This window comes from Cryptotermes secundus, unplaced genomic scaffold (assembly GCF_002891405.2).
Source record: "Cryptotermes secundus unplaced genomic scaffold, Csec_1.0 scaffold478, whole genome shotgun sequence".
Taxonomy (NCBI): Eukaryota; Metazoa; Arthropoda; class Insecta; order Blattodea; family Kalotermitidae; genus Cryptotermes; species Cryptotermes secundus.
Genome location: NW_019721767.1, coordinates 716666 through 741556, shown reverse-complemented (window position 1 = coordinate 741556; position 24891 = coordinate 716666). Strand labels below are relative to the sequence as shown.

Sequence of the window (24891 nt, the reverse complement as noted above, 5' to 3'; positions counted from 1 at the left end):
AACGCATTAAAACGCCTGCCAGTCTGTCTCTTATTAATAAACAATTCCTGTTGCTAATAGCCGTGTCTATCAATACCAAACAAGGCTAACACCTTGTGAATTGTGTAATGAATTGAGGCAGCAGAGTCAAGTTCTCACGTTTCAGATACTTAAGAGAGGCACACCGGATACCTGAACCAATTCAGGATGTCTTTGACTTGAGTGTAACGCATACCGAGACGGTAGCAACACCATAATGATCTATTTGTTAACAATAAAAGGGAGTTTCCTAAAGCCCTGTTCACACGTTAATTTGCTTCTTATAGCGAAGCACCGAACAGTAAATAAAACGGTAAAGAAATGCAGCAACCAGTGGAGTCGTTTAAACAGCATTTTCATTGTGTGAGTCAGGATTGGAGTGCCAAGATTTCATTTGTACGTTGAGTGACTCCATTCATTCATTCATTCATTCATTCATTCATTGCTGGATTTCATGCAGTCAGATAATTTATAGTCATGATTATGGTGATAATAGTCATGATGACAGTGAAGATGTTGGTGAAGGTTATGGTGATGATGGTGATGATAATGATACCAAACATCATGGTTGATTGATTAGCGCTATTATTTTCTACTCAAAAGTTCCCAGGTTCAAATTTCGGCCTGGAAACCGAATATTCTGACAGATTCTTCATGGTTTTCCTGAGTTTCTCCACAATAATATTGGGGGTACTACCTTAAACCGCCGATCACAGTGACCGCGAGATGTAAGGCATCAAATGTCTTCGCTCGATAGAACACTGGGATCGTGACTTCGAATCCCACTTGAGTTATGAATGTCTGCGTGCGCTTATTCTGTGTGTTTCTGGTCCTGTGTGCAGATAGCAGCAGGCTGATCGCCCGCCCAAGGAGTCCTACCGACGGTGTAAAAAAGATTACAGAACTGAAGAAAAGAACAGTGTCAAACAAAGGGCTGTAGAGCCATTGATGAATGAATGAACTACCTTAAATTAAGCCACGACCCCTTCCTTTCTAGATACTTTCAGATTCATTACGTTCTTAGTCTCTCCTCACTGGACGCCAAATTGAGTGAGCGGATATTATTAATATTATTATTATTATTATTGGAGGGGGTGGGTTTTCCCATGCACAGCGACCAGTTTGATCTATTGTACGTCCCCCTGTGATATTCTACCAGTCTCTATACCCTACTGGTACTGGTGCGTGCCATCAGTCCCGACTCAGCCAGCGAGTTCGGCCTCTACTGGCTCAGCGATATCTAGATGCTTCCCCCATCTACCAGAGGCGTTAGAGATTATTGTTGGGTTGGAAATGTCATTACAAATTTGGCTCAGATGTCTCCTTGAGACATGAGGTTCTTTTACGTGCCGTACAGCTACGACACGGGATCCGCGAGCGAGCGGATAAATAAACACATGAATAGCTGATAGTGATTAGGATAACAACGGCGATGGTGATTGTTGTAGTTATGATGATGATGTTGATGATGATGAAGAAGAAGAAGAAGACGGAGACTCCGTTCGTTCATTACCTGAATATTTAAAAGTGTCTCAAATGATCGATGAATTAAAGTAACATGAACCCCCAAGTTCATCACCATCATGACAAAATCTCCTCATTCAATTGTATCCAGCCACTTCAGTCCTTCAGTTCACACCTTCACAACTTTCATCTTTATGGTCCATATTAATATTATCATCGAGTAGGTTGGTCTAGTGGCAAATCTTTGTAATCGGGAGACGTTTGGTTCTACTCTCGACCGGGACACCACCTGCCCTAACTTACAGATATATTCCCTGAGGTTTCTTTCGCGTTGATTTTCACTCCCCAGTTTTTGCTCATCTCTTTTATTGTACAGTGGAGATACTGGATAAATAGTTCAAATCTTGAAATTTTTTTGGCAATTTTCCCCATTCCCCGTTACTTAATCTATAAAACTTCCAAATATGTTGCCGGTGATGGCGGTGCTCTCCAAGAATCGTCTTTCGGAACAGCGTTCTGGTTTTACTTATTTACGACTCGGCGACTGTTCCATCTACTTCTTCGGTGTCGTTAAAGGAGTCTGATAAATACAAGTAAGAAGGAGAGTGTTAAGAAACGTGGCATCAGGGGACCAGCAAAATTATCCATTGCTAACAAGTGCTATAAATCTGTACTAATTGGACTGACAGACATTGCGTCGCCCTTAATAGTTTCGTTTCAACCCTTTTCCCCTAGACAACCTGACCGCCACTCAGTTCTCTAGAATTCCATCACACAGGTAGACAATGAAACAGTTACCTGATGGTTACGTAACGAAAACTCTCGTCGCAAATATGCATACGTTAATGAAAGACAGAAATGTGTAATTTTAATCCTGAAACCTGAAGGAAGCGACCACTAAACAGTGATGAATTGATAATATTAAACTGGATAGTGAGTGAATAGACTATGTAGGTCTTGGCTGAATTCATCTGGCAGAGACGAGGATCTTAGCACGGCAATAAATCTTCGGCCAACTTCCTGGCTCGCTGAGTGGTCACTCGTAGACTTCTCAAGGAAAGATCTGCTCCACGGAGTTGGTCCCTTGTAATTCCCCTTCCTTCACAGCTTTGAACTATCATTTATTACAGTGTAGTCGATATAGCAACTGGTTACTGAGGGGTCGGAGTTCGAGTCCCAGTAGGGTAAAGAATTCTCTCTTCTTCACGTCCTCCAGACCGGCTCTGGGCTCCACCTAATCTCCTCTCCAATGAGTACTGGGGATTCTTTCCTCGGGTAAAGCGGCCGGGACGTGAAGCTGACCACTCACATCCAGCTAGTGCCGAGTTTCATTAAAATGTGGATCTATGCATCCACTTCCCCATACACCTTCATGGTGTAGTGTTTAATTAGTTAAGCATAGCGACAACTTTATTTTACAGAAGTTATTCATGAAGCTCATTACCCACTTTTATCCACCCCTCTGTTATTTCCTCCCTCTGAAACCCAAATATTATCCTCAACACCGTGTCCTCAACTACCCTTAATATTCCCTTAGTGTGATACTTCAAGCCTGTGTGAAATTATTTTATAATTTCAAATAACGTTTCTGAAATTTTTCACAAAGCATCTGTATACTCATGCGAGATATTTTGTTCACTAAATATACCTGGCATTTGGGTGCGAAAACAGTAACCAGAGAGACTAATAGCACGACGTAGACATTGATAAGAGGATAATATTAAAATTTATATTGGATAAATAGGATGGGATATGAGACGGATTCATCTGCCTCAGAATATAGACCAATGGTGGGCTTTTGTAAATATACGTAATTTCAAGTTCCATAAAACGCTGGGGATTTGAATGGCTGAGCAAATGTTGGATCCTCGAGAAGAACTCAGCTCAATGGTATTAGTGTACTAATCATTGCTCGGTTTTACTTTGTCCATCGTAATTAGTGCCTTAAGGCCTCGACTGCTTGCTTCCCTCATTCACAATTCATCCGGAACACAACGTAATATTCAACGCCGCAGAACCAGTGTAACTGGAAAGGCGTCATTAAATAAACAAAAATTGTTCAGATATCGATGGGCGCTACGTACTGCATATTTTGACTTAACCAAGATCCGCTGTGTTATTTCAGAGATCTGATATGCGTAGGGACGGATCGCCATAACGTGTCCTGCACATGGCACGTTACTACGTCTTAGTCGTTATATTCAAAGAAACATATTCCCCTTAGGTGGGCGCTCTTCAAACCGCCCTGGAAGGAACGTGCTCTGACGGGAAACGCCCTAGGAGAGGGCCGCGCCATAGCTCAGGCGGTTAGTCGCTGACTTCCCACTGTTGCGGCCCGGGTACTTCCGTTTCCCTTGCCAATTCTCATTACACCGACTGCTCCACACTTATTATCTATAATTTAGCTCTGGTACAATAGACCATTTGCCGATCACAGTAGCCGGGTGGTCTAAGGCATGAACTGTCTTCACTCCCTCGGGCGCTGGGATTGTGGGTTCGAATCCCATTTAAGCTATGGATGTTTGGTATGTGTATGCGTTTATTCTATGTTTGTGTTGTCCTGTATTTCGGTAGAGGTCTTGCAACCACCTCATCACTAGTCCAAGGAGTCCTGCCGTCTGTGAAAAATGATTACGGAGCTGAATAAGAGGTCAGGGCCCAGAGATACTGGAAGAGCGACTGAAAAACACAACGACAGACCAATTAGCGGCCTACGTGCCGAGTGGAGTCAGTCTCATCCCACCTCAAGAAAAACTATAAAGAGAACTAAACACTAGGGGAACATTTCAACAGAGACATTTCTATCGAGAGAGAGAGAGATGCTAGTGTAACCCAATAAAATTAAGAAAGTTTTCTTCCGTCCCTGTTCAAGGTTTCACGATGACATTTACGACATAAATATAGATAACTTTCTGATAAATTTACCGCCTAAATGCACGTTAAAATGTAACGGAACCCACAAAAAGAACCGGCCACTCTGGCTCCGTCTTGGATCAGGGAAAGGTAACACTTGTGTGATGCCTGTCCCTAAACAATACAGTAGATTTGGGTGCAGTAAATCAACCGGATAAGATCTTAGCCATAAATCCCTTCCGTCCCTCCATAACTTTATGTGGTATGTGCTTATACATCTCGTAATTACGTTTAACCAAGGGGCAATGACCTAAGTGATAAAAACATACGTAAACTGCACGTAAGAGATGTAACTCGTGGAGCCGGGGCTTCTGCCGTCTCAAGACGTCAAGTCCAATCTGTGTTGAATCTCCCGCATGGCAAATGTTTAGCAAACCCACTTCCAAATATTACACAGAATCACATTGCAATGTGAATATTGAATTTAATCACAATTATAATCAGTTAGTTGTTTAGTTAGTGAGGCAGTCTGCTGCTCAATTAAACCTTAAGTTAGTACTTCGGTTAGTCAGGAAGGTAGATAATTAATCAGGTATTGGTTTGCAAAAGTAAAGCTATCCCTGTAACAGGCTGTAAAGGCCCATAGGGTTGTGAGACGTCGAGGCTCTCATATTTTCCAGACAATTGGCTAAAAAATGGCGGTAGAGTTGTCAGTCTTACGGACCGGCCGCCCTTTGCCCCCAGGAAGATCCATGGTACTCATTTTTGTTAGAGGCTGAGTCGACCACAGGGCCATAGTGCGGATGGAAGGATTAGTTTAATTAAAAAAAAAGTCTAATGACCACATCGGAACCCGTGACCTTCCGGCTTGTAGCACAGTGCCTCAACCAACTGCACTACCGCGTCAAGAAGTTTAGAAAAATATCTTGTACTTAAGACTGTCGTCTCCTTAGAATTTGCTCTATGTAATCCAGTAGGTAAATACAACTTCGCAAGATCCTATTGCTTCTATTTTCAAGGAAGATTTACCGGACTACATGCTACGCATCCAAGATGACTGTAGTATCAGTATTCTCCGCCGTGAATACCTCAAATCTCGTACTTGTCAGATAACTTGTTCTTATTGCAGAGTCCTCGCAGTGATGCCTTAAGCTAGACATGTTCAGTAATGAAAGCGGTGATGAGTGAGTAGAATAATTGTTAATATCCCGTTATGTGTTCGGATTGTACACAATATACGTAGTAGCTACTTCACCGGTTAAGATGAACACAGCGGGGGGCAAAGGATCGAGAGCTCTCCGGACCGTCTGAATGAACACTAGAAGGCGGACCATTGTTTGGTTTGTCCTGAAGATGCCCGAAGGCGTACTTGGGGGCATTTCATAAGTTTCCTGTGGATGGCCAGTCCAAGCGAATCAATGGGAACAATATATCACAACACACTTGCCACTGCCTCTTTCTCAACTACATCACGACCAAGATGGATTAATTACTTCCAGAGTCGCTGTTATGCAGGAGCGCTCTGAGCGTTCTGATCATCTGCTCTTATAACGCGTAACGATGCAGTTACAGCCTTGTTAATTATACTTACAGATTCGAATGGGCACCTTCACCCAAGAAAAGAAAATGATCACAAGTTGAAGGTTCCCAGGAGTATGGACGGTATGCGCGCATCTCCCGTTCCCAAGGTAGTGTCGTGTAAAGCAAACGAGCTGATGGTACTCGTGTATGAGATCTTGTGGGGGGCTCCACACTGCGACAATTCATGTCATTTTCTCCTGTACTCGTATTATGACATCGCAAAGCCTTATAGGTGGTACAGGCATGTCATTGTGGGTAGGTGAAGATGTACACAGTATTCAGAACTATCGAGTTTTCGGACTTTGTTCATCGTCCGGTTCTCTAGAAGCTAGGAAACACAAATTTCTGAACTGGATCTGTTTCCTTCCTCAGATGAGTGGGGAGACACTGTTTGGTCCTTTAGAAAGAGCTAACCACAATCACTGGACAACCCCTGTCAGATTCACTACAGCTATTTAATTACCAGAGACGATGCTATTTCGGAGGGAGATAACAGGAAAACATAAGGTTAGCTCTTTCAAGGGACCCAACAGTGTAGGTGTCTCTCCTTCTCGCCTGAGGATGGGAAATGATCCAGCTTCCGAAACGTGTTCTCTAATTTCTAGAATACTGGAGTCGGCCAAAGTCAGAAAACCAAGTAATTCCGAATACTATACCCCATCGTCAGATCCCTTTAGAACCTGCATGTACACAGAATGTTCCTCCAGACGTTTTGTACCTAGTATAATCGCCTTTTCCTCTGGCTTCCTCCTTCAATTAAGCTTGCCCCAGCCGCCTTTTAGGACCTCATAGGGGTGGTGGTGGACTCGACTTGTAAACTGGTTCGGTTTAATTATTGTAAATGCTATGGTAGGACCCGAGGATAGTTCAGCTGGCTTATCGGGCGCCAGTAGGATTCCGGATAAAGATGGGCCTCTAATGATTTGGATTGGGCCTACTTGTACATGTGGTTTGATGGGTTGGCTCAAGATAAGGTGCGCACTTAACTCTGTCCCAGGTGGGCTGTAACTCAGGCGACCAGGAGGTACACACTCGCCGCGGCACCCGTCACTCACTCAGAAGAAAAATTATGATTTCTTCTCGATGTGTATTAACGCACTCATGTGATTGCGCAAACGCAGTGGTTAGCTTTCTCTGCGAACGTGATAAGACGTACATTCACTTACAACTTTCTAAAATACTGTCTGTTGTTAATTACTACAATTGACAATTAACGACTTCTGAGAAATTAATTTTTGTTTTCCTTGGCACTACAGCCCCAGAGGGCCTAGGCGTACCTCCATGAACTTCTCCGTTCACTTCGGTTTTTCTAGATCTTACCCATTCGGTAGGACTCCTTGGGCGGGTGATCAGCTCGTCGCAAGGCCTGTACTTCTACACAAACACAGAAAAACGCACACCAACATCCATACCGTGAGTGGGATTCGAACCCACGATCCCGGTTTCCAAGCGAGAGAAGACAGTACATGCCTTAGACCGCTCGGCTACCGTGACCGGCGGCGCAACACTTACCACACAGAAAACACCGCTTCCAGCAGCTCTTCGTTGTTGCATGCGTGCCTGTTGCTGCAAATCACACAGCGGCTATTAAACCATTGCATAGCAACGCACTTGTTTGCAGATCCGTTCCCTGGCAACGGCTATCTGTGCTGGCTTCACAATGCTAGTTTTCACAGACATGCCACAAATTCATGAAATGAATTATAAGGAGCGTTCCCATGATTTATTATTATCCTCGTCACTTCCTCGTAACCGCACATGTCACAGGTATGCTTCAGTCCTATTTCCATTTTGAGTCTTCCAGTACCCTCCATGGTACAAATGGTTGATTCCTCCAGGTGCATATGCCATGTAGCTATAAAGGCAGTACAACTGTTATATCAATTCAAATATCAGGACATAATAGAGAGTCTAAATAACGAGAGATTTCGGAAAATATATGGCAAATTGGAAAATTTATAAAAATATACTAGCAATGTCCAGACATACACAAGCCCGTCTGAAGCCACACAGTTGCTGAAGTTAGGACTGGAGTACAGCAGGAGATCATGACATTGGGCAGATAAATAAACCGACAGAACCTGAGAACTCTTAGCCAGTATGGTTAAATATTAAGTTGTATGCAGGACAGTTCTTATAAATCCTGAAGGTTCAGTAGCTAGTCCTGAAGAAACGGCTACTGAACCACGTCCTGAGTCAGATTAATCTAATCACCAACCCCCGTACGTATTCAAGTTAATTTATTAAGCACAAGGACAAGTTACCTTACACTGTAATATCCTAGTGTGAAAAATAGATTTTAGTATTTTCCTCCCGCCTAGAACTTTGTCTCTCAAGTGGCATATTCCCTTCAATCCAATTAACATTTTTATTCATTTACCATCTCTTTGATACGTACTACAGTCTCCACCAATCTCGCCATCATTAATTTGTATTATAGCTACAATATTTTGCTGAAGATTTCAAATTATAAAAGTTATCACCGTTAAACACGAGCATATACAAAGTGTATGGAAGCATGTGACCAGCCTCTTGACGGTTCTTAGGCTGTAGTAATTTTCGCGTGCTCACACAGATGTTGGGCCTTCGAAACTGTGCCACTGAAGGATTAGCATGTAGCTTAATCCACTATTTAACGGGAAAATGAAGAGCAGAGAAAGACACGAAAGATACGACTGAAAGGAAGAAAGTGAGTGAGTGAGTGATAAGAATACGATACAAATGACTCTCCCTTGAACTTCAACGGCGTTTCCACTTGTAGCTACACTACAGGCATACTGTAAGAGGTGACAGAAAGGATGAAGATGACAAACAAACTTCGTGGCTTTAGTCCGCAAGTGAACTATACTGACAGAGCGACCGCCGCTTGTCGGCGAAGTCAGTGCCAACTTTAGCGGATAGAGGGTGTCGCGTGGTAAGTGCAGCGCATCCCAGCGGCCGTTAATTTCGGTTTTCTAGACCGGAGTCGCTACTTTTCTATTCAAGTATCTCCTGAATTATCCTCACGTGGCCGAGTGGACCGCGTTCCAGACCCACTACTTCTCAGAAAATCTGGTAGCCCCGGGAATCGAACCCGTGAGCTTTGGATCTGTAGCCAGGAACTCTGACCGCTAGATCACAGAGATGAAGGCAGGGGCTGAATATAGCATTCACTTGAGTCAACAACAAGAGGAATATAAAAAGATATCGGCAGGAGGATTTTAAGGCCTTACAGGCATTAAATTGCCTGATCCTTGAAGAGAAGTGGAAATAAATACTGCATTAACCTAACCATACATTAAATACAATGATGTGGCTCATGACAGAGATCATTGGAGGGCTCATGTGGACACTGTATTGAATATTCGAGTTCCATAAAATTTTGGAAAATTCTGAGTAACTGAGCAATCGGTGATTTCTCAGAAAGGACTCAACCCCATGGAGTTAGTTAGAGAGGTAGTTATATAATCATAAATTATTCTGCTGACAAAGTTGGTCAATAGTAGAAATATTTCATTGCATGAAGGTTTTAACATTATTTTCATTTTATTTCTTCAACAGATAAAATATGTCAAAAGAAATTTTCAAATAAATGTTAGGTTTCTAAAAATAGATATTCACATTACGTCACGTTTCCATAGCTTGTATGAACCCTGTGTTAAATATGAGAAAATGAATGAGTTTAGCTTCAAGTAAGCATAAGATATGGATTATCTACACTTTGGTGAAATAATGCAGAAGTTCAACGCCACTAATTCAAAAGTCTGCTGTTGTTATTTTTTTTATTGTTAGTCGGGTGGGACTAAGTCCCTTGTACTCCGGCCACTTCTGGCCTATTGTACCAGCCCTAGATGATAGGTGAGGGTGATTGTGGAGCAATTGGTGGAATGAAGATTGGCAGGGGAAACCGAAGTACTCGGAGAAAACCTGCCCCAGCGCCACTTTGTCCACCACAAATCCCACTTGACCGAACCCGGGATCGAACCCGGGCCGCCGCAGTGGGAAGCCAGAGACTAGCCGCTTGAGCTATGGCACGGCAAAGTCTGCAGTTGGTCACGTTTCTGGAGACTTCATCCAACATCAAATATTGCAACTTGTCCCTTAAGGTCATCTTAGTATCACCCTAGGTGCTCTATTTTCCGGTTGGATTATTAAGGATCGATAGGGACTAAAATTAAATCATTCCAACAACTTAACTAAATTCCAATTATATATTATTAAATGGTTCATAATATGAAAAGGTGTTCACATTTTACGTTCACTTTATTTACTGAGTAGAAGGAATGTATGGGCACTCATTTTTGGAGCACGTCATTAACGCTTCTGTTCAGGCACTCCCCCTTACCCAGACTAAGATAAACTATTCCCCTAGCCCCGCCTCCAACCTCATTAGATATGTTAACGATTGGCCGTAACAAGATTGATATTGGTATACAGGCAGTTAAGAAATATTCTTAAAAGAATGCTGCATTAAAAATTAATACTCTGTATAATAGGTGTGTTTGTTTACGTTATTTATGTTAGTTTCAGAGTTTTCTCGCTTATAAGCGGTGGGTCTGTTGTAATTGCATCCCATATATCAATATAAAGACCACCTAGACATAGTGGTCATTCCTCGACCAGATGGAGTTTCCTTGCTTCAGAAATGGCTTCGCGTCCTCAGATCTTACAAGTTTTCTACATCCTACAAGTTTATGTTCCTGGGTATTGTCTTTATCTAAAACACCGTCCTATCTGAAACGCCGTACTGTTTATACAGAACGGTTTTTTTAGATAAACATACGACGATGGATAATGTCCAGAAACATAGTATTTGTACTAATGTACCATCGTCAGAAACTTTTAGAACTTCTCTGCATCATGCTGAAACAGGCTTTGGTATATCTGAACGTAAATTTGTCCCTGTATTTAACTAATTAAGCCCAATCCTTCCAGCCCCACTAAGGCCCTGAGGTTGACCCAGCCTCTAACAGAGCTGAGTACCAGGAATCTTCCTGGGAGGTAAAGGGCAGCCGGCGCGTAAGGCTGACAATCTTACCGCCATCTGTGAGCCGATTGTCTAGAACAGTCATGTCCAACGCGTCGATCGCGGGACGATTTTTGGTCTATCTCATAGGTTTATAAGGAAATTATACGTGAAAACCATGTAAATTCACTTGTAATGTAATATGATTATATTCAGATTTTGAAAGGAAAATACGTATTAAAGTAGTCTGTACTTCCAATATATGTTGCTTTTACAACAAACGTCATGTGTCGTGTTATTTTTACCAATGTTTTTGCTTAAAGCGAGGTACGACGATAGGAGGGAGTGGTAGATCACTGGCAGTTTTGACCCTAAAAAGTCGATCACAACCTGTTTGAAGTTGGACATGCCTAGTCTAGAAAATATGGGAACCTCGACCTCACTCATGGGGGAGTGAATGTGTAGATCCATGTTTTCTTGACCTCGGCATTAGTTGGAGATGAATAGTCAGCTTCAAGCTTCGGCCGCTTTACCCCCGGGAAGGATCCCCGGTACCAATTGGATAGGAGGTTGGGTTGACCCCAGAGCCGGTCTCGACGAAGTGGTGAAGTGAAAATTCTTACCCCCACCGGGACTCGAACTCCGACCCCTCGGTCGTAGCCAGTAGCCAGTCGCTATACCGATTACGCTATCTCGGCTCGTATTTCTTACATACAAAAAGACATATTGTAATTCTCAGAGTGAACACAGGAGAAAGCTAACGGGACCCGATACCACGATCAGGGGCGGTCTGTGGTCATAACAGCACAGCCCCCGTGGCCAGGCACGGCAAATACCTTAGCGCTGGGTCTCTCTGTGCACTGCCTCCGATGCGGTTCATTTACAAGTAAACTACGGTCTGAAAGGAGCTTAGGCTGTAGCAAATAAAGACAAACCTGGTCCTGTATCTGAACATCTCGCCATGGGACTGCAGGTAAAACATGAAGCGTTCTTAAACTCAGCACTAGATGGAAGAAGTGGTCAGCTTCGTGATCCAGTCACTCTAACAAGTCCCGAACAAAGAAGGAGAGAAGGAAGGAAAGGGGCAATATGTTTGTTTACAGGGGTAGGAATAAAGGAAGAAAGAATGGAAAGAAGTAAAGAGTAAAGAAATATGTTTTTTTTTTTTTTTTTTTTTACTTTAGACAGTAAATAAAAGGAACTTGAAGGACAGCGATGACCTGCCAGGCTTCTGGCACGCTCCCAGCATCTGTTCCTTCTTCATAACCCAAACCAGAAGTGTCAAGCTATGGACCGCGGGCCGGCTCAGCCCGTAACAAGTTCTTTCCCCGGCACCCGGAGCTAGTTTACAATTTACTTGTCGATTTATATTAAAATGAACAAAGCCCTCAGTCTATGTTTGATAGTTAAATGTTTAACCTGACACGAACTGTACTGTACAGTAAGTGAAGTTGAAGGCGGTTCAAACGTAAAGGCGGCAACTTTGTTTAGTCTCTAGCAAACAGTATTTCACTGCTCATGTACATGCGGCGCCTTTTGATGCGTGAGTTACCAAACATAACCACGCGTCGGAGGCGGGGACGGCGGCGTCTGGTTTCACACAGCCTCACTCCACCTGCAGTTGAGAAACAATTGTCAGGTGTCAGATGTACGGAACGGACAGAAAGACGTACAGTAAATAGTTGATTTAACTGGCCACTATTTAACGGACAAAATTCTTCGATACTTCCCCGTTATTCACCAGCTGCTATGTCGATACTTCAACGTAACAGTCCAATCAAAATCTCGCGTAGTGTACGTGTTCTTCCTCAGTCGTGCTGATAACATAACACATACCTGCTATGTACATAGATCGTTCTGTCTCGAGTTAATTTTGTGTTGTGCTGTGTCTTATTTGTTCTGTATTACAGATATTTTTTAATTAATAGAAAAGAAAAAACAATAAAACAGAAGTTAGAATTGAAGAAAGTCGTCTTCTGGGTTTTGGCGCCGTGTATTCTTCGTTTTAGCCGACGTTTCGGAGGAACGTATCGCCTCCATCTTCAGAGCAGGTGAATTGGCTTGTGAATGCAGAGAGCAGTAGCCGGTTCTCACGGTCTCTTCGCTTGCGGGTTTATTATATTTTTCCTTCTACCCTGAAGATGGAGGCGATACGTTCCTCCGAATCGTCGGTTAACACCATATATACACGGTGCCAAATCCCAGAAGACTGCTTTCTTCAAATATTTTAATGTTATATGACACAGGAAAGCACAAATCCCGTTTTTGGACAGCAAATTTGTGAAAGTGCATGGTGGAAGTCAAAACTTGATATAGGGGGAAGTTAAGATGAGACTAAATTCGAGTAATGCTTGCTACCATTCAGTGCATAAGCTTTTGTCTTCTTGTCTTCTATCTAAAAACGTAAAAACTATAATATAAAAAACACATAATTTTGCTTGTGGTTCAGTATTGGTGTGAAAATTGGTCTCTGATATTAAGGTACGCACTTAGATTGAGGGTGTTTGAGAACAAAGTGCTGAGGAGAATATTTGGACCAAAGAGAGATGAGGTGACAGGAGGTTGGAGGAAATTGCATAATTGTAATCATTAAAACTGCATTCACGACAGCCGGCCCGTAGCAGTGGTTAGAACCACATAGTAGGCAAATTCTTTATCGCTTATGTGATACAAGCACACTATGCAATCTCTAATATAAATTCACAGATTACCGGTCGAATCACCACCTAGTCCATGTTTTCAATTAAATTCAACGATCAGTTTCGGCCACACAGGGCCATCATCAGGTTTTTGTAATGATTTGAGCAAACCCTTATGCTGTACATATTATATTATGTATTATAGAGGCAGATCACAGTGGCTGCGCGGTCAAAGGCATGAACTGTTTTCGCTCGAACACTGGGATCATTGGTTCGAATCCCATTCGAGGCAGGGATGTCTGTGTCCCTCTATTCTGTTTGTGCTGTCCTGTGTGCAGGTAGCGGCCTTGCGACTGTCTGATCCATCGTCCAAAGACTCCAACCGACTTTGTAAAAGATCAAGAAACTAAAAACCGCCAAGGTCCAACAAAAGGGCTGTAGAGCCATGGATGGATCTTGGTTACGTGTGTTCTGGTGGCCAGTGTATATACACTGCACTGCCGCATTTGTTGCTCTGTTTATCTCTAGAACAACTCATACGAGACAATTAATTTAAGACTCTAAACAAAGAAGGGACGAACAAAATGCGTTACCATGAGTCAATTGTCAAAGTTTTCCAAAAGATTTTGCATTGCAACTTCTCTCGTATCGACATATCCGATCTCTTTAAGAATTATATTTCCTTTACAACTCTGTTCAATACTTTCTTCTTCTTTTCAGTTAATCTTCCATCATTGGCTGCCGAAGGAGGACAGCAAGTTTACCTCATTAGGTTGGCTCATTGAGCATCACTCGACTGGAGTGAGTGACTTCGTCACAACGTGAACCGAGTCAGGTAAAACTCTCATTAATTGATGTTCTATTTTTGTGATGTTAAGGCGGAGGTTTGTGTTTAATCCATTCGCTCTTAATTGCAAGTATATTAATAGCCTAGGCAAATGCGTGTGTGTCCGCCGCTAGCCAATTCCTACTAGAATTAAAAGCGTAAGGTACGTCTTGTGAATGTCTGATTTATAGCGATATATACGGAGGCATAATATAATGACCGTAAATTGAAAATATGGATGTTTTGCCGCCAAAATCGAGAGAATTTCAGCAACAATCCTCATATGGGACTGAGTCATTTGCGAGGAGGAGCCAATAGCCGATCGGATGGTTAACAATATTGCCCGCCTTTCATAGAATCTGCATGTTCATTGCCTTTATAACAAGAGCCTGCCACTAGCCACTCTCCTAAACCAGATGAACCCAATCTACATCCTCGATCGCTGCATATCATATTTTTTCAAATTGTAACAGTTTCCTTGCTTCAGTGCTTAGATTCCGACTAGTGCCCAGGTCAAGAATGGGTGGACCTATACATCCACTCCCCCATACGTCGTCATGGCATAGTGTTTAGTTATTTATACACGTGGAAATCTTTACCTCGCCTTTATTTACTACGCCAAGATTTCTTACTGTCCTCTTCCCTTCTGTTTTATTGACTGAATCTCTTATATTTCTCATCATTCCCATGCATGCTACATGTCCCACTTACCCTCCTTAATGTTATAGCATTCAGTAAAGAGTGCAATTTTATTAAGTTCTTCAGTACAGTAAACCTCATTAATGTTGAGGAACTACGGGAGGCGTCATTCCGGGCGAAGCAAATCGTCGTCATAAAGAAAAACGCTCAGAATACAAATAAATGGAAGATTTAATTCTGTAAGTAGTGCTGATGAAAATAAATAAATAAATAAATAAATATCACTATAGAACCTTAACTCAAAAGCTATAATAAGAATTATATTTTTTCATCGATAGAAATCTCAGAAGTTGTACTTGTTTTTGAGCTTAATAATACCAGTTTCAAGAAACTGTCAAGTTTTGTCTGAACAGAGAAGTGACTCTTTTGCCTTCGTAAGTGTCAGGTGTCTTTTATAGTACGAACTCAACTACGAATAGCATTTTTCATATTTCGATTAGGATTAACCTACATCCGGATTAATTGTAACCAGATTAACAAGGGTTTACTGTACTTAATTTTTTCCAGCCTCCTGTTACTCTTTCTCGCTCAGATCCAAATATTTTTCTCAACACAGTTAATAAGATCCAGTTAGAACCATTAAGTGAACAGTTTCATCTCCAGCGAGGGCAGAATAGGTTAATGGGTTTTAAGCGGCTGCGGTAGCAACTGCCATCAACACATTACATTATACAGAGTGAATAGAAATAGTCGGCCTAATCAGGTGAAGGCCGGTCACGGTAGCCGAGCGGTCTAAGGCATGTACTGTCTTCGCTCGCTTGGAAACCGGGATCGTGGGTTCGAACCCCACCCAGGGCATGGATGTTATTTCGTGTGTGTGCGTTTCTCTGTATTTCTGTAGAGGCCTTGCGACGAGCTGATCACCCGCCCAAGGAGTCCTACCGAATGTGTAAGATCTAGAAAAACCGAAGTGAACGGAGAAGTTCATGAGGTAGGCCTAGGCCCACTGGGGCTGTAGTGCCAAGGAAAAAAATCAGGCGAAGAGAGCCTCGAATTAGAATAACAGATGAAGAGAACAGCTACAAGTAAAGGATCTAGGAAGGGCAATGAAGCAGTGCATATTTCACGATGATTATGGTGCTGCATGGTGATGAAGATGGTGATGACGCAAGTAAATTCAACACTTTAGACTGTTGGAATCTCTCATATGACGATAAAAATAAAACGAAAGCTTAAGAAGAGCGGAAATGTATACCCCAATTCATCTCTATCACATTTTGCTTTTTTTTTTTTTTTTTTGGTCTTTTAATTATTCAGATAGAAACACATTATTTCAAAATCAAATCACAAAATTTACTGGTAAATAAATTGAGACAAAAATGTACATTGCATTCCGTTAAATAAAAACTGTAAGGAAAATATCAGTCCGGCTTATGGATCATTTTCCAGTTTATGCATTCATAAAAGTACATTTTACCTTTACTTTAAATTTGTTCTCTGCTAACTGCTAGGACTCTAATCCAGTGCTTAAGCTTATTTCTGCTAAGAATGCTTCAAGGTATACTTGCAACTGAAGACAGAGGCTTATACACTAGTGCTGAAGTGCAAGTGGACTGTAAACGTACAGTTCATGTTCCATTTGAAGACATTTAGGCGCTCGAAGTCCGCATCTGTAGCCCGCCAGTAACCAATCCAATACGTAGTTTCATGTGTGTAACAATTTCGTGAGTGCTACGTAACGGTTATTATTTTCAACAAATGAGGGGGAAAACACGGAACTCCAACTATATCTACAAATGTTCGGCGAGAACACTTCTTTTACTGAATATTTATTTATTTTCTCAACACAGTTTGTGTAGATTCAAATATTTCAGTTAGTTCTGTTATGATCACGAACTGAAAAAGCCATATGAGACAAAATCTGCCGTGGAGCATTTTAAAATACTATGCCAACTATTGGGAGGCGGGATATTGCAGTCGGTATAGTGACTGGCTACAGACTGGGCGACCAAGAGGTCAGAGTTCGAGTCCCGGTAGGGGCAAGAACTTTCAGTTCTCCATGTTGTTCAGACCGGCTCTGGGGCCCACAATGGGTACCGGGGGTTCTTTCCCAGGGGTAAAGCGACCGGGGCGTGAGTCTGACCACTCACCACCTACTAGTGCTGACGTCAAGAAAACGTGGATCTATACATCCACTGCCTCATACGTGTTCATGGCGTAGTCCGTAATTAGTTAAGGACAGGGACAGCTTTACCTTTGTGCCAACAATTCATGGATAAGACGATTTGTCATCTGGAATATAACAATGTGTAGTTCGTTGTATTCGACATACTTACCGGAGGAACATGTCACCTCATCTTCAATCTTTAAGAGTGAGCAAAGCAAGAAAATAGTATGAAACAGACAACAAGCAAATCAAGAAGTTAATATTTAACAGACAACACGACGTTATACCCCAGGTTACAGAACTCTTCATAACCACCGCTGTGAGAGCCTCAGATCCTACACAGCGCTATATCCCAGAAGACAGATCTCTTCGTAACCACCGCTGTCAGAACCTCAGATCCTACATAGCGCTATATCCCAGAAGACAGATCTCTTCGTAACCACCGCTGTGAGAGCCTCAGATCCTACACAGCGCTATATCCCAGAAGACAGAACTCTTCATAACCACTGATGTGGAAATCTCAAGTCCTACAATTGACTGGATTAGGTAAGACAAAGTTGACCAAGTACTAAATCAATTGGGCTCTTTTTTATGAAGACATATGGGGGAGTGCAGGTATAGCTCCATCATTTTTGCCTCAATACTACTTGGAAGCAAGTGGCCAAATTCATACCCTGGCTGCTTTTACCTCTAGGGTACCAGCTCCCGGTATCCACTGGATACGTGACTATGTGGGCCCCAGAACTGGTCTGGACACTGTGAAGTATAGAGAAATTTCTTGCCTCTGTCAGAAATTGAACTCCGGTCATCCAGCCATTATCCCCTCGCTATATTAACTGGCCCACCCCGGCTATGTTCAATGAATAGACTGAAGAAAATCACGAAACCCGTTAGTCAGGACAGTGCATGCACATTATGTGTAATTTATTTTTTTCCGGAACTATAAGGAACAATCAGAAAAGGCCCGGAGCACTTGCAGTCCGCCGACACATAACCATAAGCTGCATCATTTTGAGCAAATCTCTTTCTTACCACAGTCTTGATGCTTTACAGAACTATATCATTCGTTCAGAAATGTATGATTTGCATAATGTTGGCCTGTGGCATCTGAAACCGGAACCAAGCACGGTCATTCAACCGAAACTGACCTACGTATCATTAAACTTCACCTGTTATATATACATATAAATCGCTGCTCTCCATCGCTGTAATTTTCTACAGTTTGCACCTAGGCCAATTTCGTGTATCTTGTGAAGTTGATACTCCGTCAGCTGGTCAAGAAATTGTCCACTGTTACGGGTTCTGTGAGTCCCTTGCTGTCTTCACAACATCTCGGTACTGAATCATATCCTGACCCAGATGATTTCAGTCCACGCTCTCACACTCTTATTCTTAGATCCATTTTAATATTATCATCACATATACGCCTAGGTCTCCCAAATGGCAGGATATCTTCTTGCAGGTGTTCAAGCTGGGATTTCTTCAATTCTCATCTCTGTGCGTTCTACGGGTCCTGCTCATCTTATCGTCCTAAATTTTATCACAATATTTAGTAAAAATCAGAAATAATGAAACTCCTAATTGTTTAAATGTGTTCATATTCCTGTTATGGAGGCCAAGTTTCACACTCGTATAAAACAATGGATCGAAGTACATTTTAGAAAATTATAGTCTTCAAGAATGCTGTGCAGAATAGAGTATATTCCAAACTGAAAGTGAGTTCCCTGACCTGTGTCTGCTCTTAATTTCTTCATGAACATTATTTTGATTTTAAGAGTTCTATCTTCTCGCATATAACCCGTGTAGCCCCTCGAAAGTCCGCTGACATTTCAGAGAAACCTGGCGCCTGCATCTTCAGAGTTGAACAGTAAGACAAGCAAGAAACCAGCATGAAACAAGAAGCAAACCTGCTTCATACATTGAGAAGTTATAGTGCCTAGTTTAATGATAATATGAAGTAATCCTGCAAATGCAGTAGATGTGGTTCTCAGAAACGTCTATTGAATTTCAAAGGGCTAGACGACCGAGGGGTCGGGGTTCGAGTTTCGGTGAGGACAAGAATTTTCACTTCTCCATGTCGTCCAGACCGGTTCTGGTGCAGACCCAGCCTCCTATCCAATGGATACCGTAGGCTCTTTCACCGGAGGTAAAGCGGCCGGAGCGTGAAGTTGACCACTCACCTCCTACTAGTGCCGAGGTCAAGAAAACGTGGGTCTATACATCCACGACGCCATATGTTTTCATGGCGTAGTGCTTAATTAGTTAAGCACAGGGATAATTTTACCTTCACACGGAACTGTATCCCAGAAGGTAGGGCTCTTCATAATTACGGCTGTGAGAACCTCAGACTTACGTCATTTTGATTTCTTAACGTCACTCCCACACAATGAGACAACACGAGTAGAATTACGTAAGAGTTTTCACCTGACTTAATTTCTGTGTGAGCGGAGACAGTTACGCGGATCACTCTTTGAAAACCAAGGTAACCTTAATATCAGATGAAATGAAAATTTTATAATTATGGAAAATTCGGTCACATGTAGACAAACCTAAACCTAAAATGAACCATAGGAGAGCCAATGAGAGAGCAATCATTGTCTGTGAAGGGTTTCACTTTGTTTGTCTCCTGCGTCTTGTGGTATCTTTCTTGGCTTACTTTTGGGCCCTGAAGATGGAAGCAATATTCTTCTCTGAAACATCGGGTTTTTCTTTAATTCATGGCTTTACAACACAGAACAACATAGGTTTTATTGATGCTACACACTTTCGATACGGACAGCATCGATAAATAACCAACTTAAAAAAATTAGACTTACGAGTTCTGCTCCAGACCTCCGGGGTAGGTTCATTCCGATCAGAACACCAAGTGGCAAAAATGGGAAAATGAAAACTGCGTCATAAATTTAGTCCAAACGACACAAAAGGAGAAATCACTTGAGAAACCCAGGAGTAGGTGAGGGAATGTTATTGAAATGGGCCTTAAAGATTATACGTATTTTGGGTGTGCGGTCTTGATTCGTAAGGCTTATTATAGTTAACAATCCGGAACACCATTAGCTTCTCAGGGCGGACTCTGTGCCATCGACATGATTAATAGCGAATTAAAGTATCGATTTTTCTTGAAAGTTTATTGTTACTGAGCTTGTCAAGGAAAATCTGTTTCTATTGAACTAAAACTTTTTTTTTCTGTGGCGCTACAGCCCCAATTTGGGCCTAGGCCTACCTCCACGAAACTCTCCGTTTCACTTCGGTTTACTAGATCTTAAACATTCGGTAGGACTCCTTGGGCGAGTGATCAGCTCGTCACAAGGCCTCTACCTGTAGACAAACACAGAAAAACGTACACAAACATCCATGCCCTGAGTGGGATTCGAACCCACGATCCAAGCTTCCGAGCGAGCGAAGACAGTGCATGCCTTAGACCGCTCGGCTACCGTGACCGGCACTAAAACGTTTAACGTTGTGTTTATAAAATCCTAGTGCTGGACTTTCTCCAAGCTCACGTCTTCATGCACTAACTAACTTCATGGAGCTGAGCCCTTCTTGAGAATTCGCCAATTGTGCAGCTACTCAAGAGTTTCCCAGCATTGTATGGAACCCGAAGGTTTATTACCGTGTTAACAAGAGCCCTCCAGCCGTCCCTATCCTAAGCCAGATCGATACGCCACGTCCTATCTAAGATCTACTTTATTATTACCCACCCAACCATGTCTTGGTCCTCCTAGTGGTCCCTTTCCTTCTGGGTTTCCCACCAATATCATATATGCATTTCTCTTCTCTCCCAACCGTGCTACATTCCCTTCCCATCTTGTCCTCCTTAATTTGATCATTCTAATTATATTTGGCGTAGAGTATAAGTTATGAAGCTCCTCATACGCTATTCGTGTAAACCAGTGTTACCCACACTTTTTGGGGTCATCGCTTCCTTTGTTTCCATAAACTGACCCCCAGCGCTCTGTCTTACACTGTAGGAAGCATTATTCTCAATAGCGGTTTGCAAACCCCGCTAAGGAAGTTAATCAGAACAAAATAAGATACTGCATTCATTCATGTATGGCTCTACAGCTTTTGTTGAGCACTGGTAGCATTTTCCGATTCGTAATCCTATATACAGCCAGCAGGACTCCTTGGATGGGAGATCAGCCCTTCGTATGGCCGCTACCTATACACACAATAGCACAAACACAGAATAAACGCACACAGATATCCATGCCTCAAGTGGGAATCGAACCCATGACCCCAGCATTCCAGAAGGTGGAGACATTCCATACGCCAGACCGCGCGGCCACTGCGATCGGCTATTAACTACTTCCTTGTTAGTAAATTTTTAATGCGATGGATGGGCTTGCTGAAGTAATACCAGTTTCCTAGTCTGAAAAGGCACTTCAGTCTGTAATTAGCGAAGAACGCGCTCGGAGGGGCCCATTTCCAGGGCCCCGTACAGTCCCTTGCCTCTTACCCCCCCTCCCTAGGTAATCCCACAGCCCTCACGGGGCGGTACAGCCAACTTTTAGGACCACTTTTTATGTTGTCCTCTCACCTTTGCCTCCATAACCCGAATATCCAGTTGGCTTGAGATTTCAGTATCAAAATGTTGTATGCCTTTACTTTTTTTACCTCTAATGGGTTACATACTCCGTTCCTCTTATCCTTAATTTAGCCATCCCAGTAAATTTTATGAAGCGTACACTTTGTGAGGCTCCATTTTATATAACAGTCATACTTCTCCTGTTACAGCGCCTCTCTTAGGTAGGCTTACTCTTGTTGTTTTATGCAATATTCTAAACACTCTCAGTCTATGCAAAGCACCAAGTTTCACACTCAGCTGTCATCATCATCATCATCATCAACTGCAAGGTTAGGACCTTGTCACCTCTTCCGACCTTCGTATATGACGTATTGTTCCTTCCATTTCTTTGCTGGCCGAACTGTTTTTCTTCCTCCTTTAGGATGATATTCGGACAGCTTCCGAAATATTCTATTAGTGGCATTCTTAAAGTATGTTCTGAATAATTCTGTTGGTATTCTTTCAGGTCTTCTCGCAGGTAGCGCTTGTCTTACTTTTTATCCTGTTTTTCTGTAACCTGCCACTGATTTCAGAGGACTCAGTCTGTTGGCGCTGGTGTTTATTTACTGACATGTAAGAGACTGCTAGAACTGCGTAGAATTTATAATAAAGATATTACGAAATATGACTGCCAAGGAAGGAGCCATGGAAAAAATGTACATTTCAAGACCCCACCAGGTGTAAGAATTAACTCTTTGGAAAGCTACGTTAAAATGTGGCAACCACAGATTATAGAAGCTACAGCCTAAAGGTTGCTCAGAAGATGGCACTAATAGCTTCGTATTACGTGTGAAAGGACGACAGATGCGGTAAAACAAGTTCTATTCTGAAAGGGGATCGTGACCCGATTGAAGATTACAATTTTTGGTCTTCTCTCTGCTGCCGTATCCTGCTCCTGTGACCATAGAGTAATTCAACTGAGAGTGCAGACCTTGCAGCACCTGCCTCGAACAATTGCGCGAGTAGACAAAATGGTTTCCAGACTGTGAGACTCCTGTAAATGCTGATTTCATTAAATTACTAATGAACGGCCAGTTGAAATCAAAGGTAAAGTGAAAAAGTTGAATTCAGGAATCCTATTTCTTTCATTCTACATGATTTCGATTGAAGTAATTTGTTTTAGAAGAAGTAGAAATATAACAATCGAATTATTTATACGTAACAATAAAATGATTCTGTATTTCAGCATCCTGTTGCAGATCTTTAATTAAAGTCTGTCAATAATGCAACAATCATTAATATTGACCATTCAACACTAACACGGACTTAATACATAGACGTTTAAGTAACAATAAAGATTTTAGAGGTTTTATATGATGGAGTTTTGATTCATATATATTTAGAATACAACACAGTTAATATTCCAGAACAACTTATAGGTAAAAAAAAAGAAAAAGATAAAACTATCCCTATAACATGCCGTGGAGGCCCATAGGGCCGTGAGAAGTCGAGGCTCCCACATTATCTAGACAATCGGCTCACAGATGGCGGTAAGATTGTCAGCCTTACGCGCCGGTCGCCCATTACCCCCCCCCCCCAAGGAATATTCCTGGTACTCATTTCTGTTAGAGAATGAGTCGAACCCAGGGCCGTAGTTTGACTGGAAGGATTAGGTCGGTCAGTTTAACATATTATAGGCATTATATTAATAATTAAGGGTACATCAGGAAGGAGTACATCTGTAGCTGAGTGTACACCTTTCATTCCTAAAGAAATTCTGTGTTCAGGAAGTAAGGATGTCGCGAAGTTTCGCCTCCCAGTGAAGTTTCAAGACACATTAAAATTGTCACGTGTAGGGAACACGCGTGACAAAAATAATGGGTTCTAGTTAGGATCATTGAATTCATTGGCACTTCGGTTACAAGTTCTCTTAATCGCACTTAATATAGGGCTATCGCTGATTTACACAATTTGCAGTTCACCGTTACACACACACTAGGATATTCCGCCTTCACTAGTCGTCTCCTGGTAACGGATCTCAACACAGAAACTAGCACTTCAATTAACTATAAAGTCCTTTTGCCATTTCTTGTTTAATCACCTTGGAACCTCGGAACTCTACTAAAAATTCTCCTAGACTACACCGCACTGCATTGTGTTCTGCACTAATCTAAGCTACAACAGGTCTTCGTTATGTATGTTCCTCACAGACAACACAGAAAACACAAATCACGTGATTCCTAGCCAGCGAGTTCATTGGCGCGCTGACTCTTGCCTAGCAGCGAGCTATAACATTCGTCCACTGAGACACATCTTCCATTTTTGCACGTTGAAAAGTGTTTACTGAGCCATTGACTAGAAATATTTCGAGCAAAATCGTTACAATATATTCCTAGTTACTTCCTAGTATGTTCTGCTATCTGACTAATGACTTTAGCATGGATATACACAGTAAACAATTAATAGGAGGCATAACGAACAGTGTTTACTCAAATATCTTCTAGATATTCACGGAGATATGAAATCAAGCGGTCATTTAGGTAGGCCTACACTGCTGTCTTTTAGCACTCATAGACCCCTCAGGTTCCCACTTGACTTCTGCTGTTTGCTTAAGACTAGACTTCTGGACATTATTTTTCTGAACCGCCTATATGGACATAGTCTAGGTGCACTCTTGGAAAGGACATAAATCTTTCAGCTCTCAATAAACTAAGACATATTTTATGATAAATGCTAACTACCTTTCACATAACGACTTAAAACTTTATCTACAACCACAGAATACACACGATATTTTGAAACAAAATACTGTCTCGTGTTTCCTAGGCAACGCGACAAGAAAATTTACATGGGTTTCGGATTTGGTGAATGTTTATTGGACGATCACTCTTTACACTCACAAATACAATTATTCACACATATAAGGTCTACGGACATTTCCTCTGCTCGGAGCTCAACTGTCCTTAGCTCCCTTCTGATATGAACACTTCTCTTGTCGAAGTTGGACTGTTATATCCTACACTCGGACTGAATATGGAACACCTGTCGAAGGGTTTCATTTCGCCCGCTGCTGTGCAACAAATCTCTTGTTGCAGCGGGAATTCAACAATTCTGCTCTGTTGAGTAGGCGGTTTCCTAGGTAGCATGCGTTCTGATGTCCGTTGCGCAGCGATGGATGTCCTATAGTCCGGCTTTCAGGCAGCATGTCACAATAAAATTCGCTCTTCCGTTACTTACTACATAACCTACGTC

At 42.1% G+C, this 24891-nt stretch overlaps 1 protein-coding gene across 1 annotated transcript in view; it reads left to right on the top strand.

Annotated features, from left to right (window-relative positions):
* Window positions 1-24891, top strand: part of LOC111875712 — a 220563-nt gene that overhangs the window by 75180 nt on the left and 120492 nt on the right. The window contains exon 2 of the mRNA XM_023872172.2: window positions 14221-14335. The gene's annotated coding sequence lies outside the window, so the exon portion shown is untranslated. The remainder of the gene's footprint in view (window positions 1-14220; window positions 14336-24891) is intronic.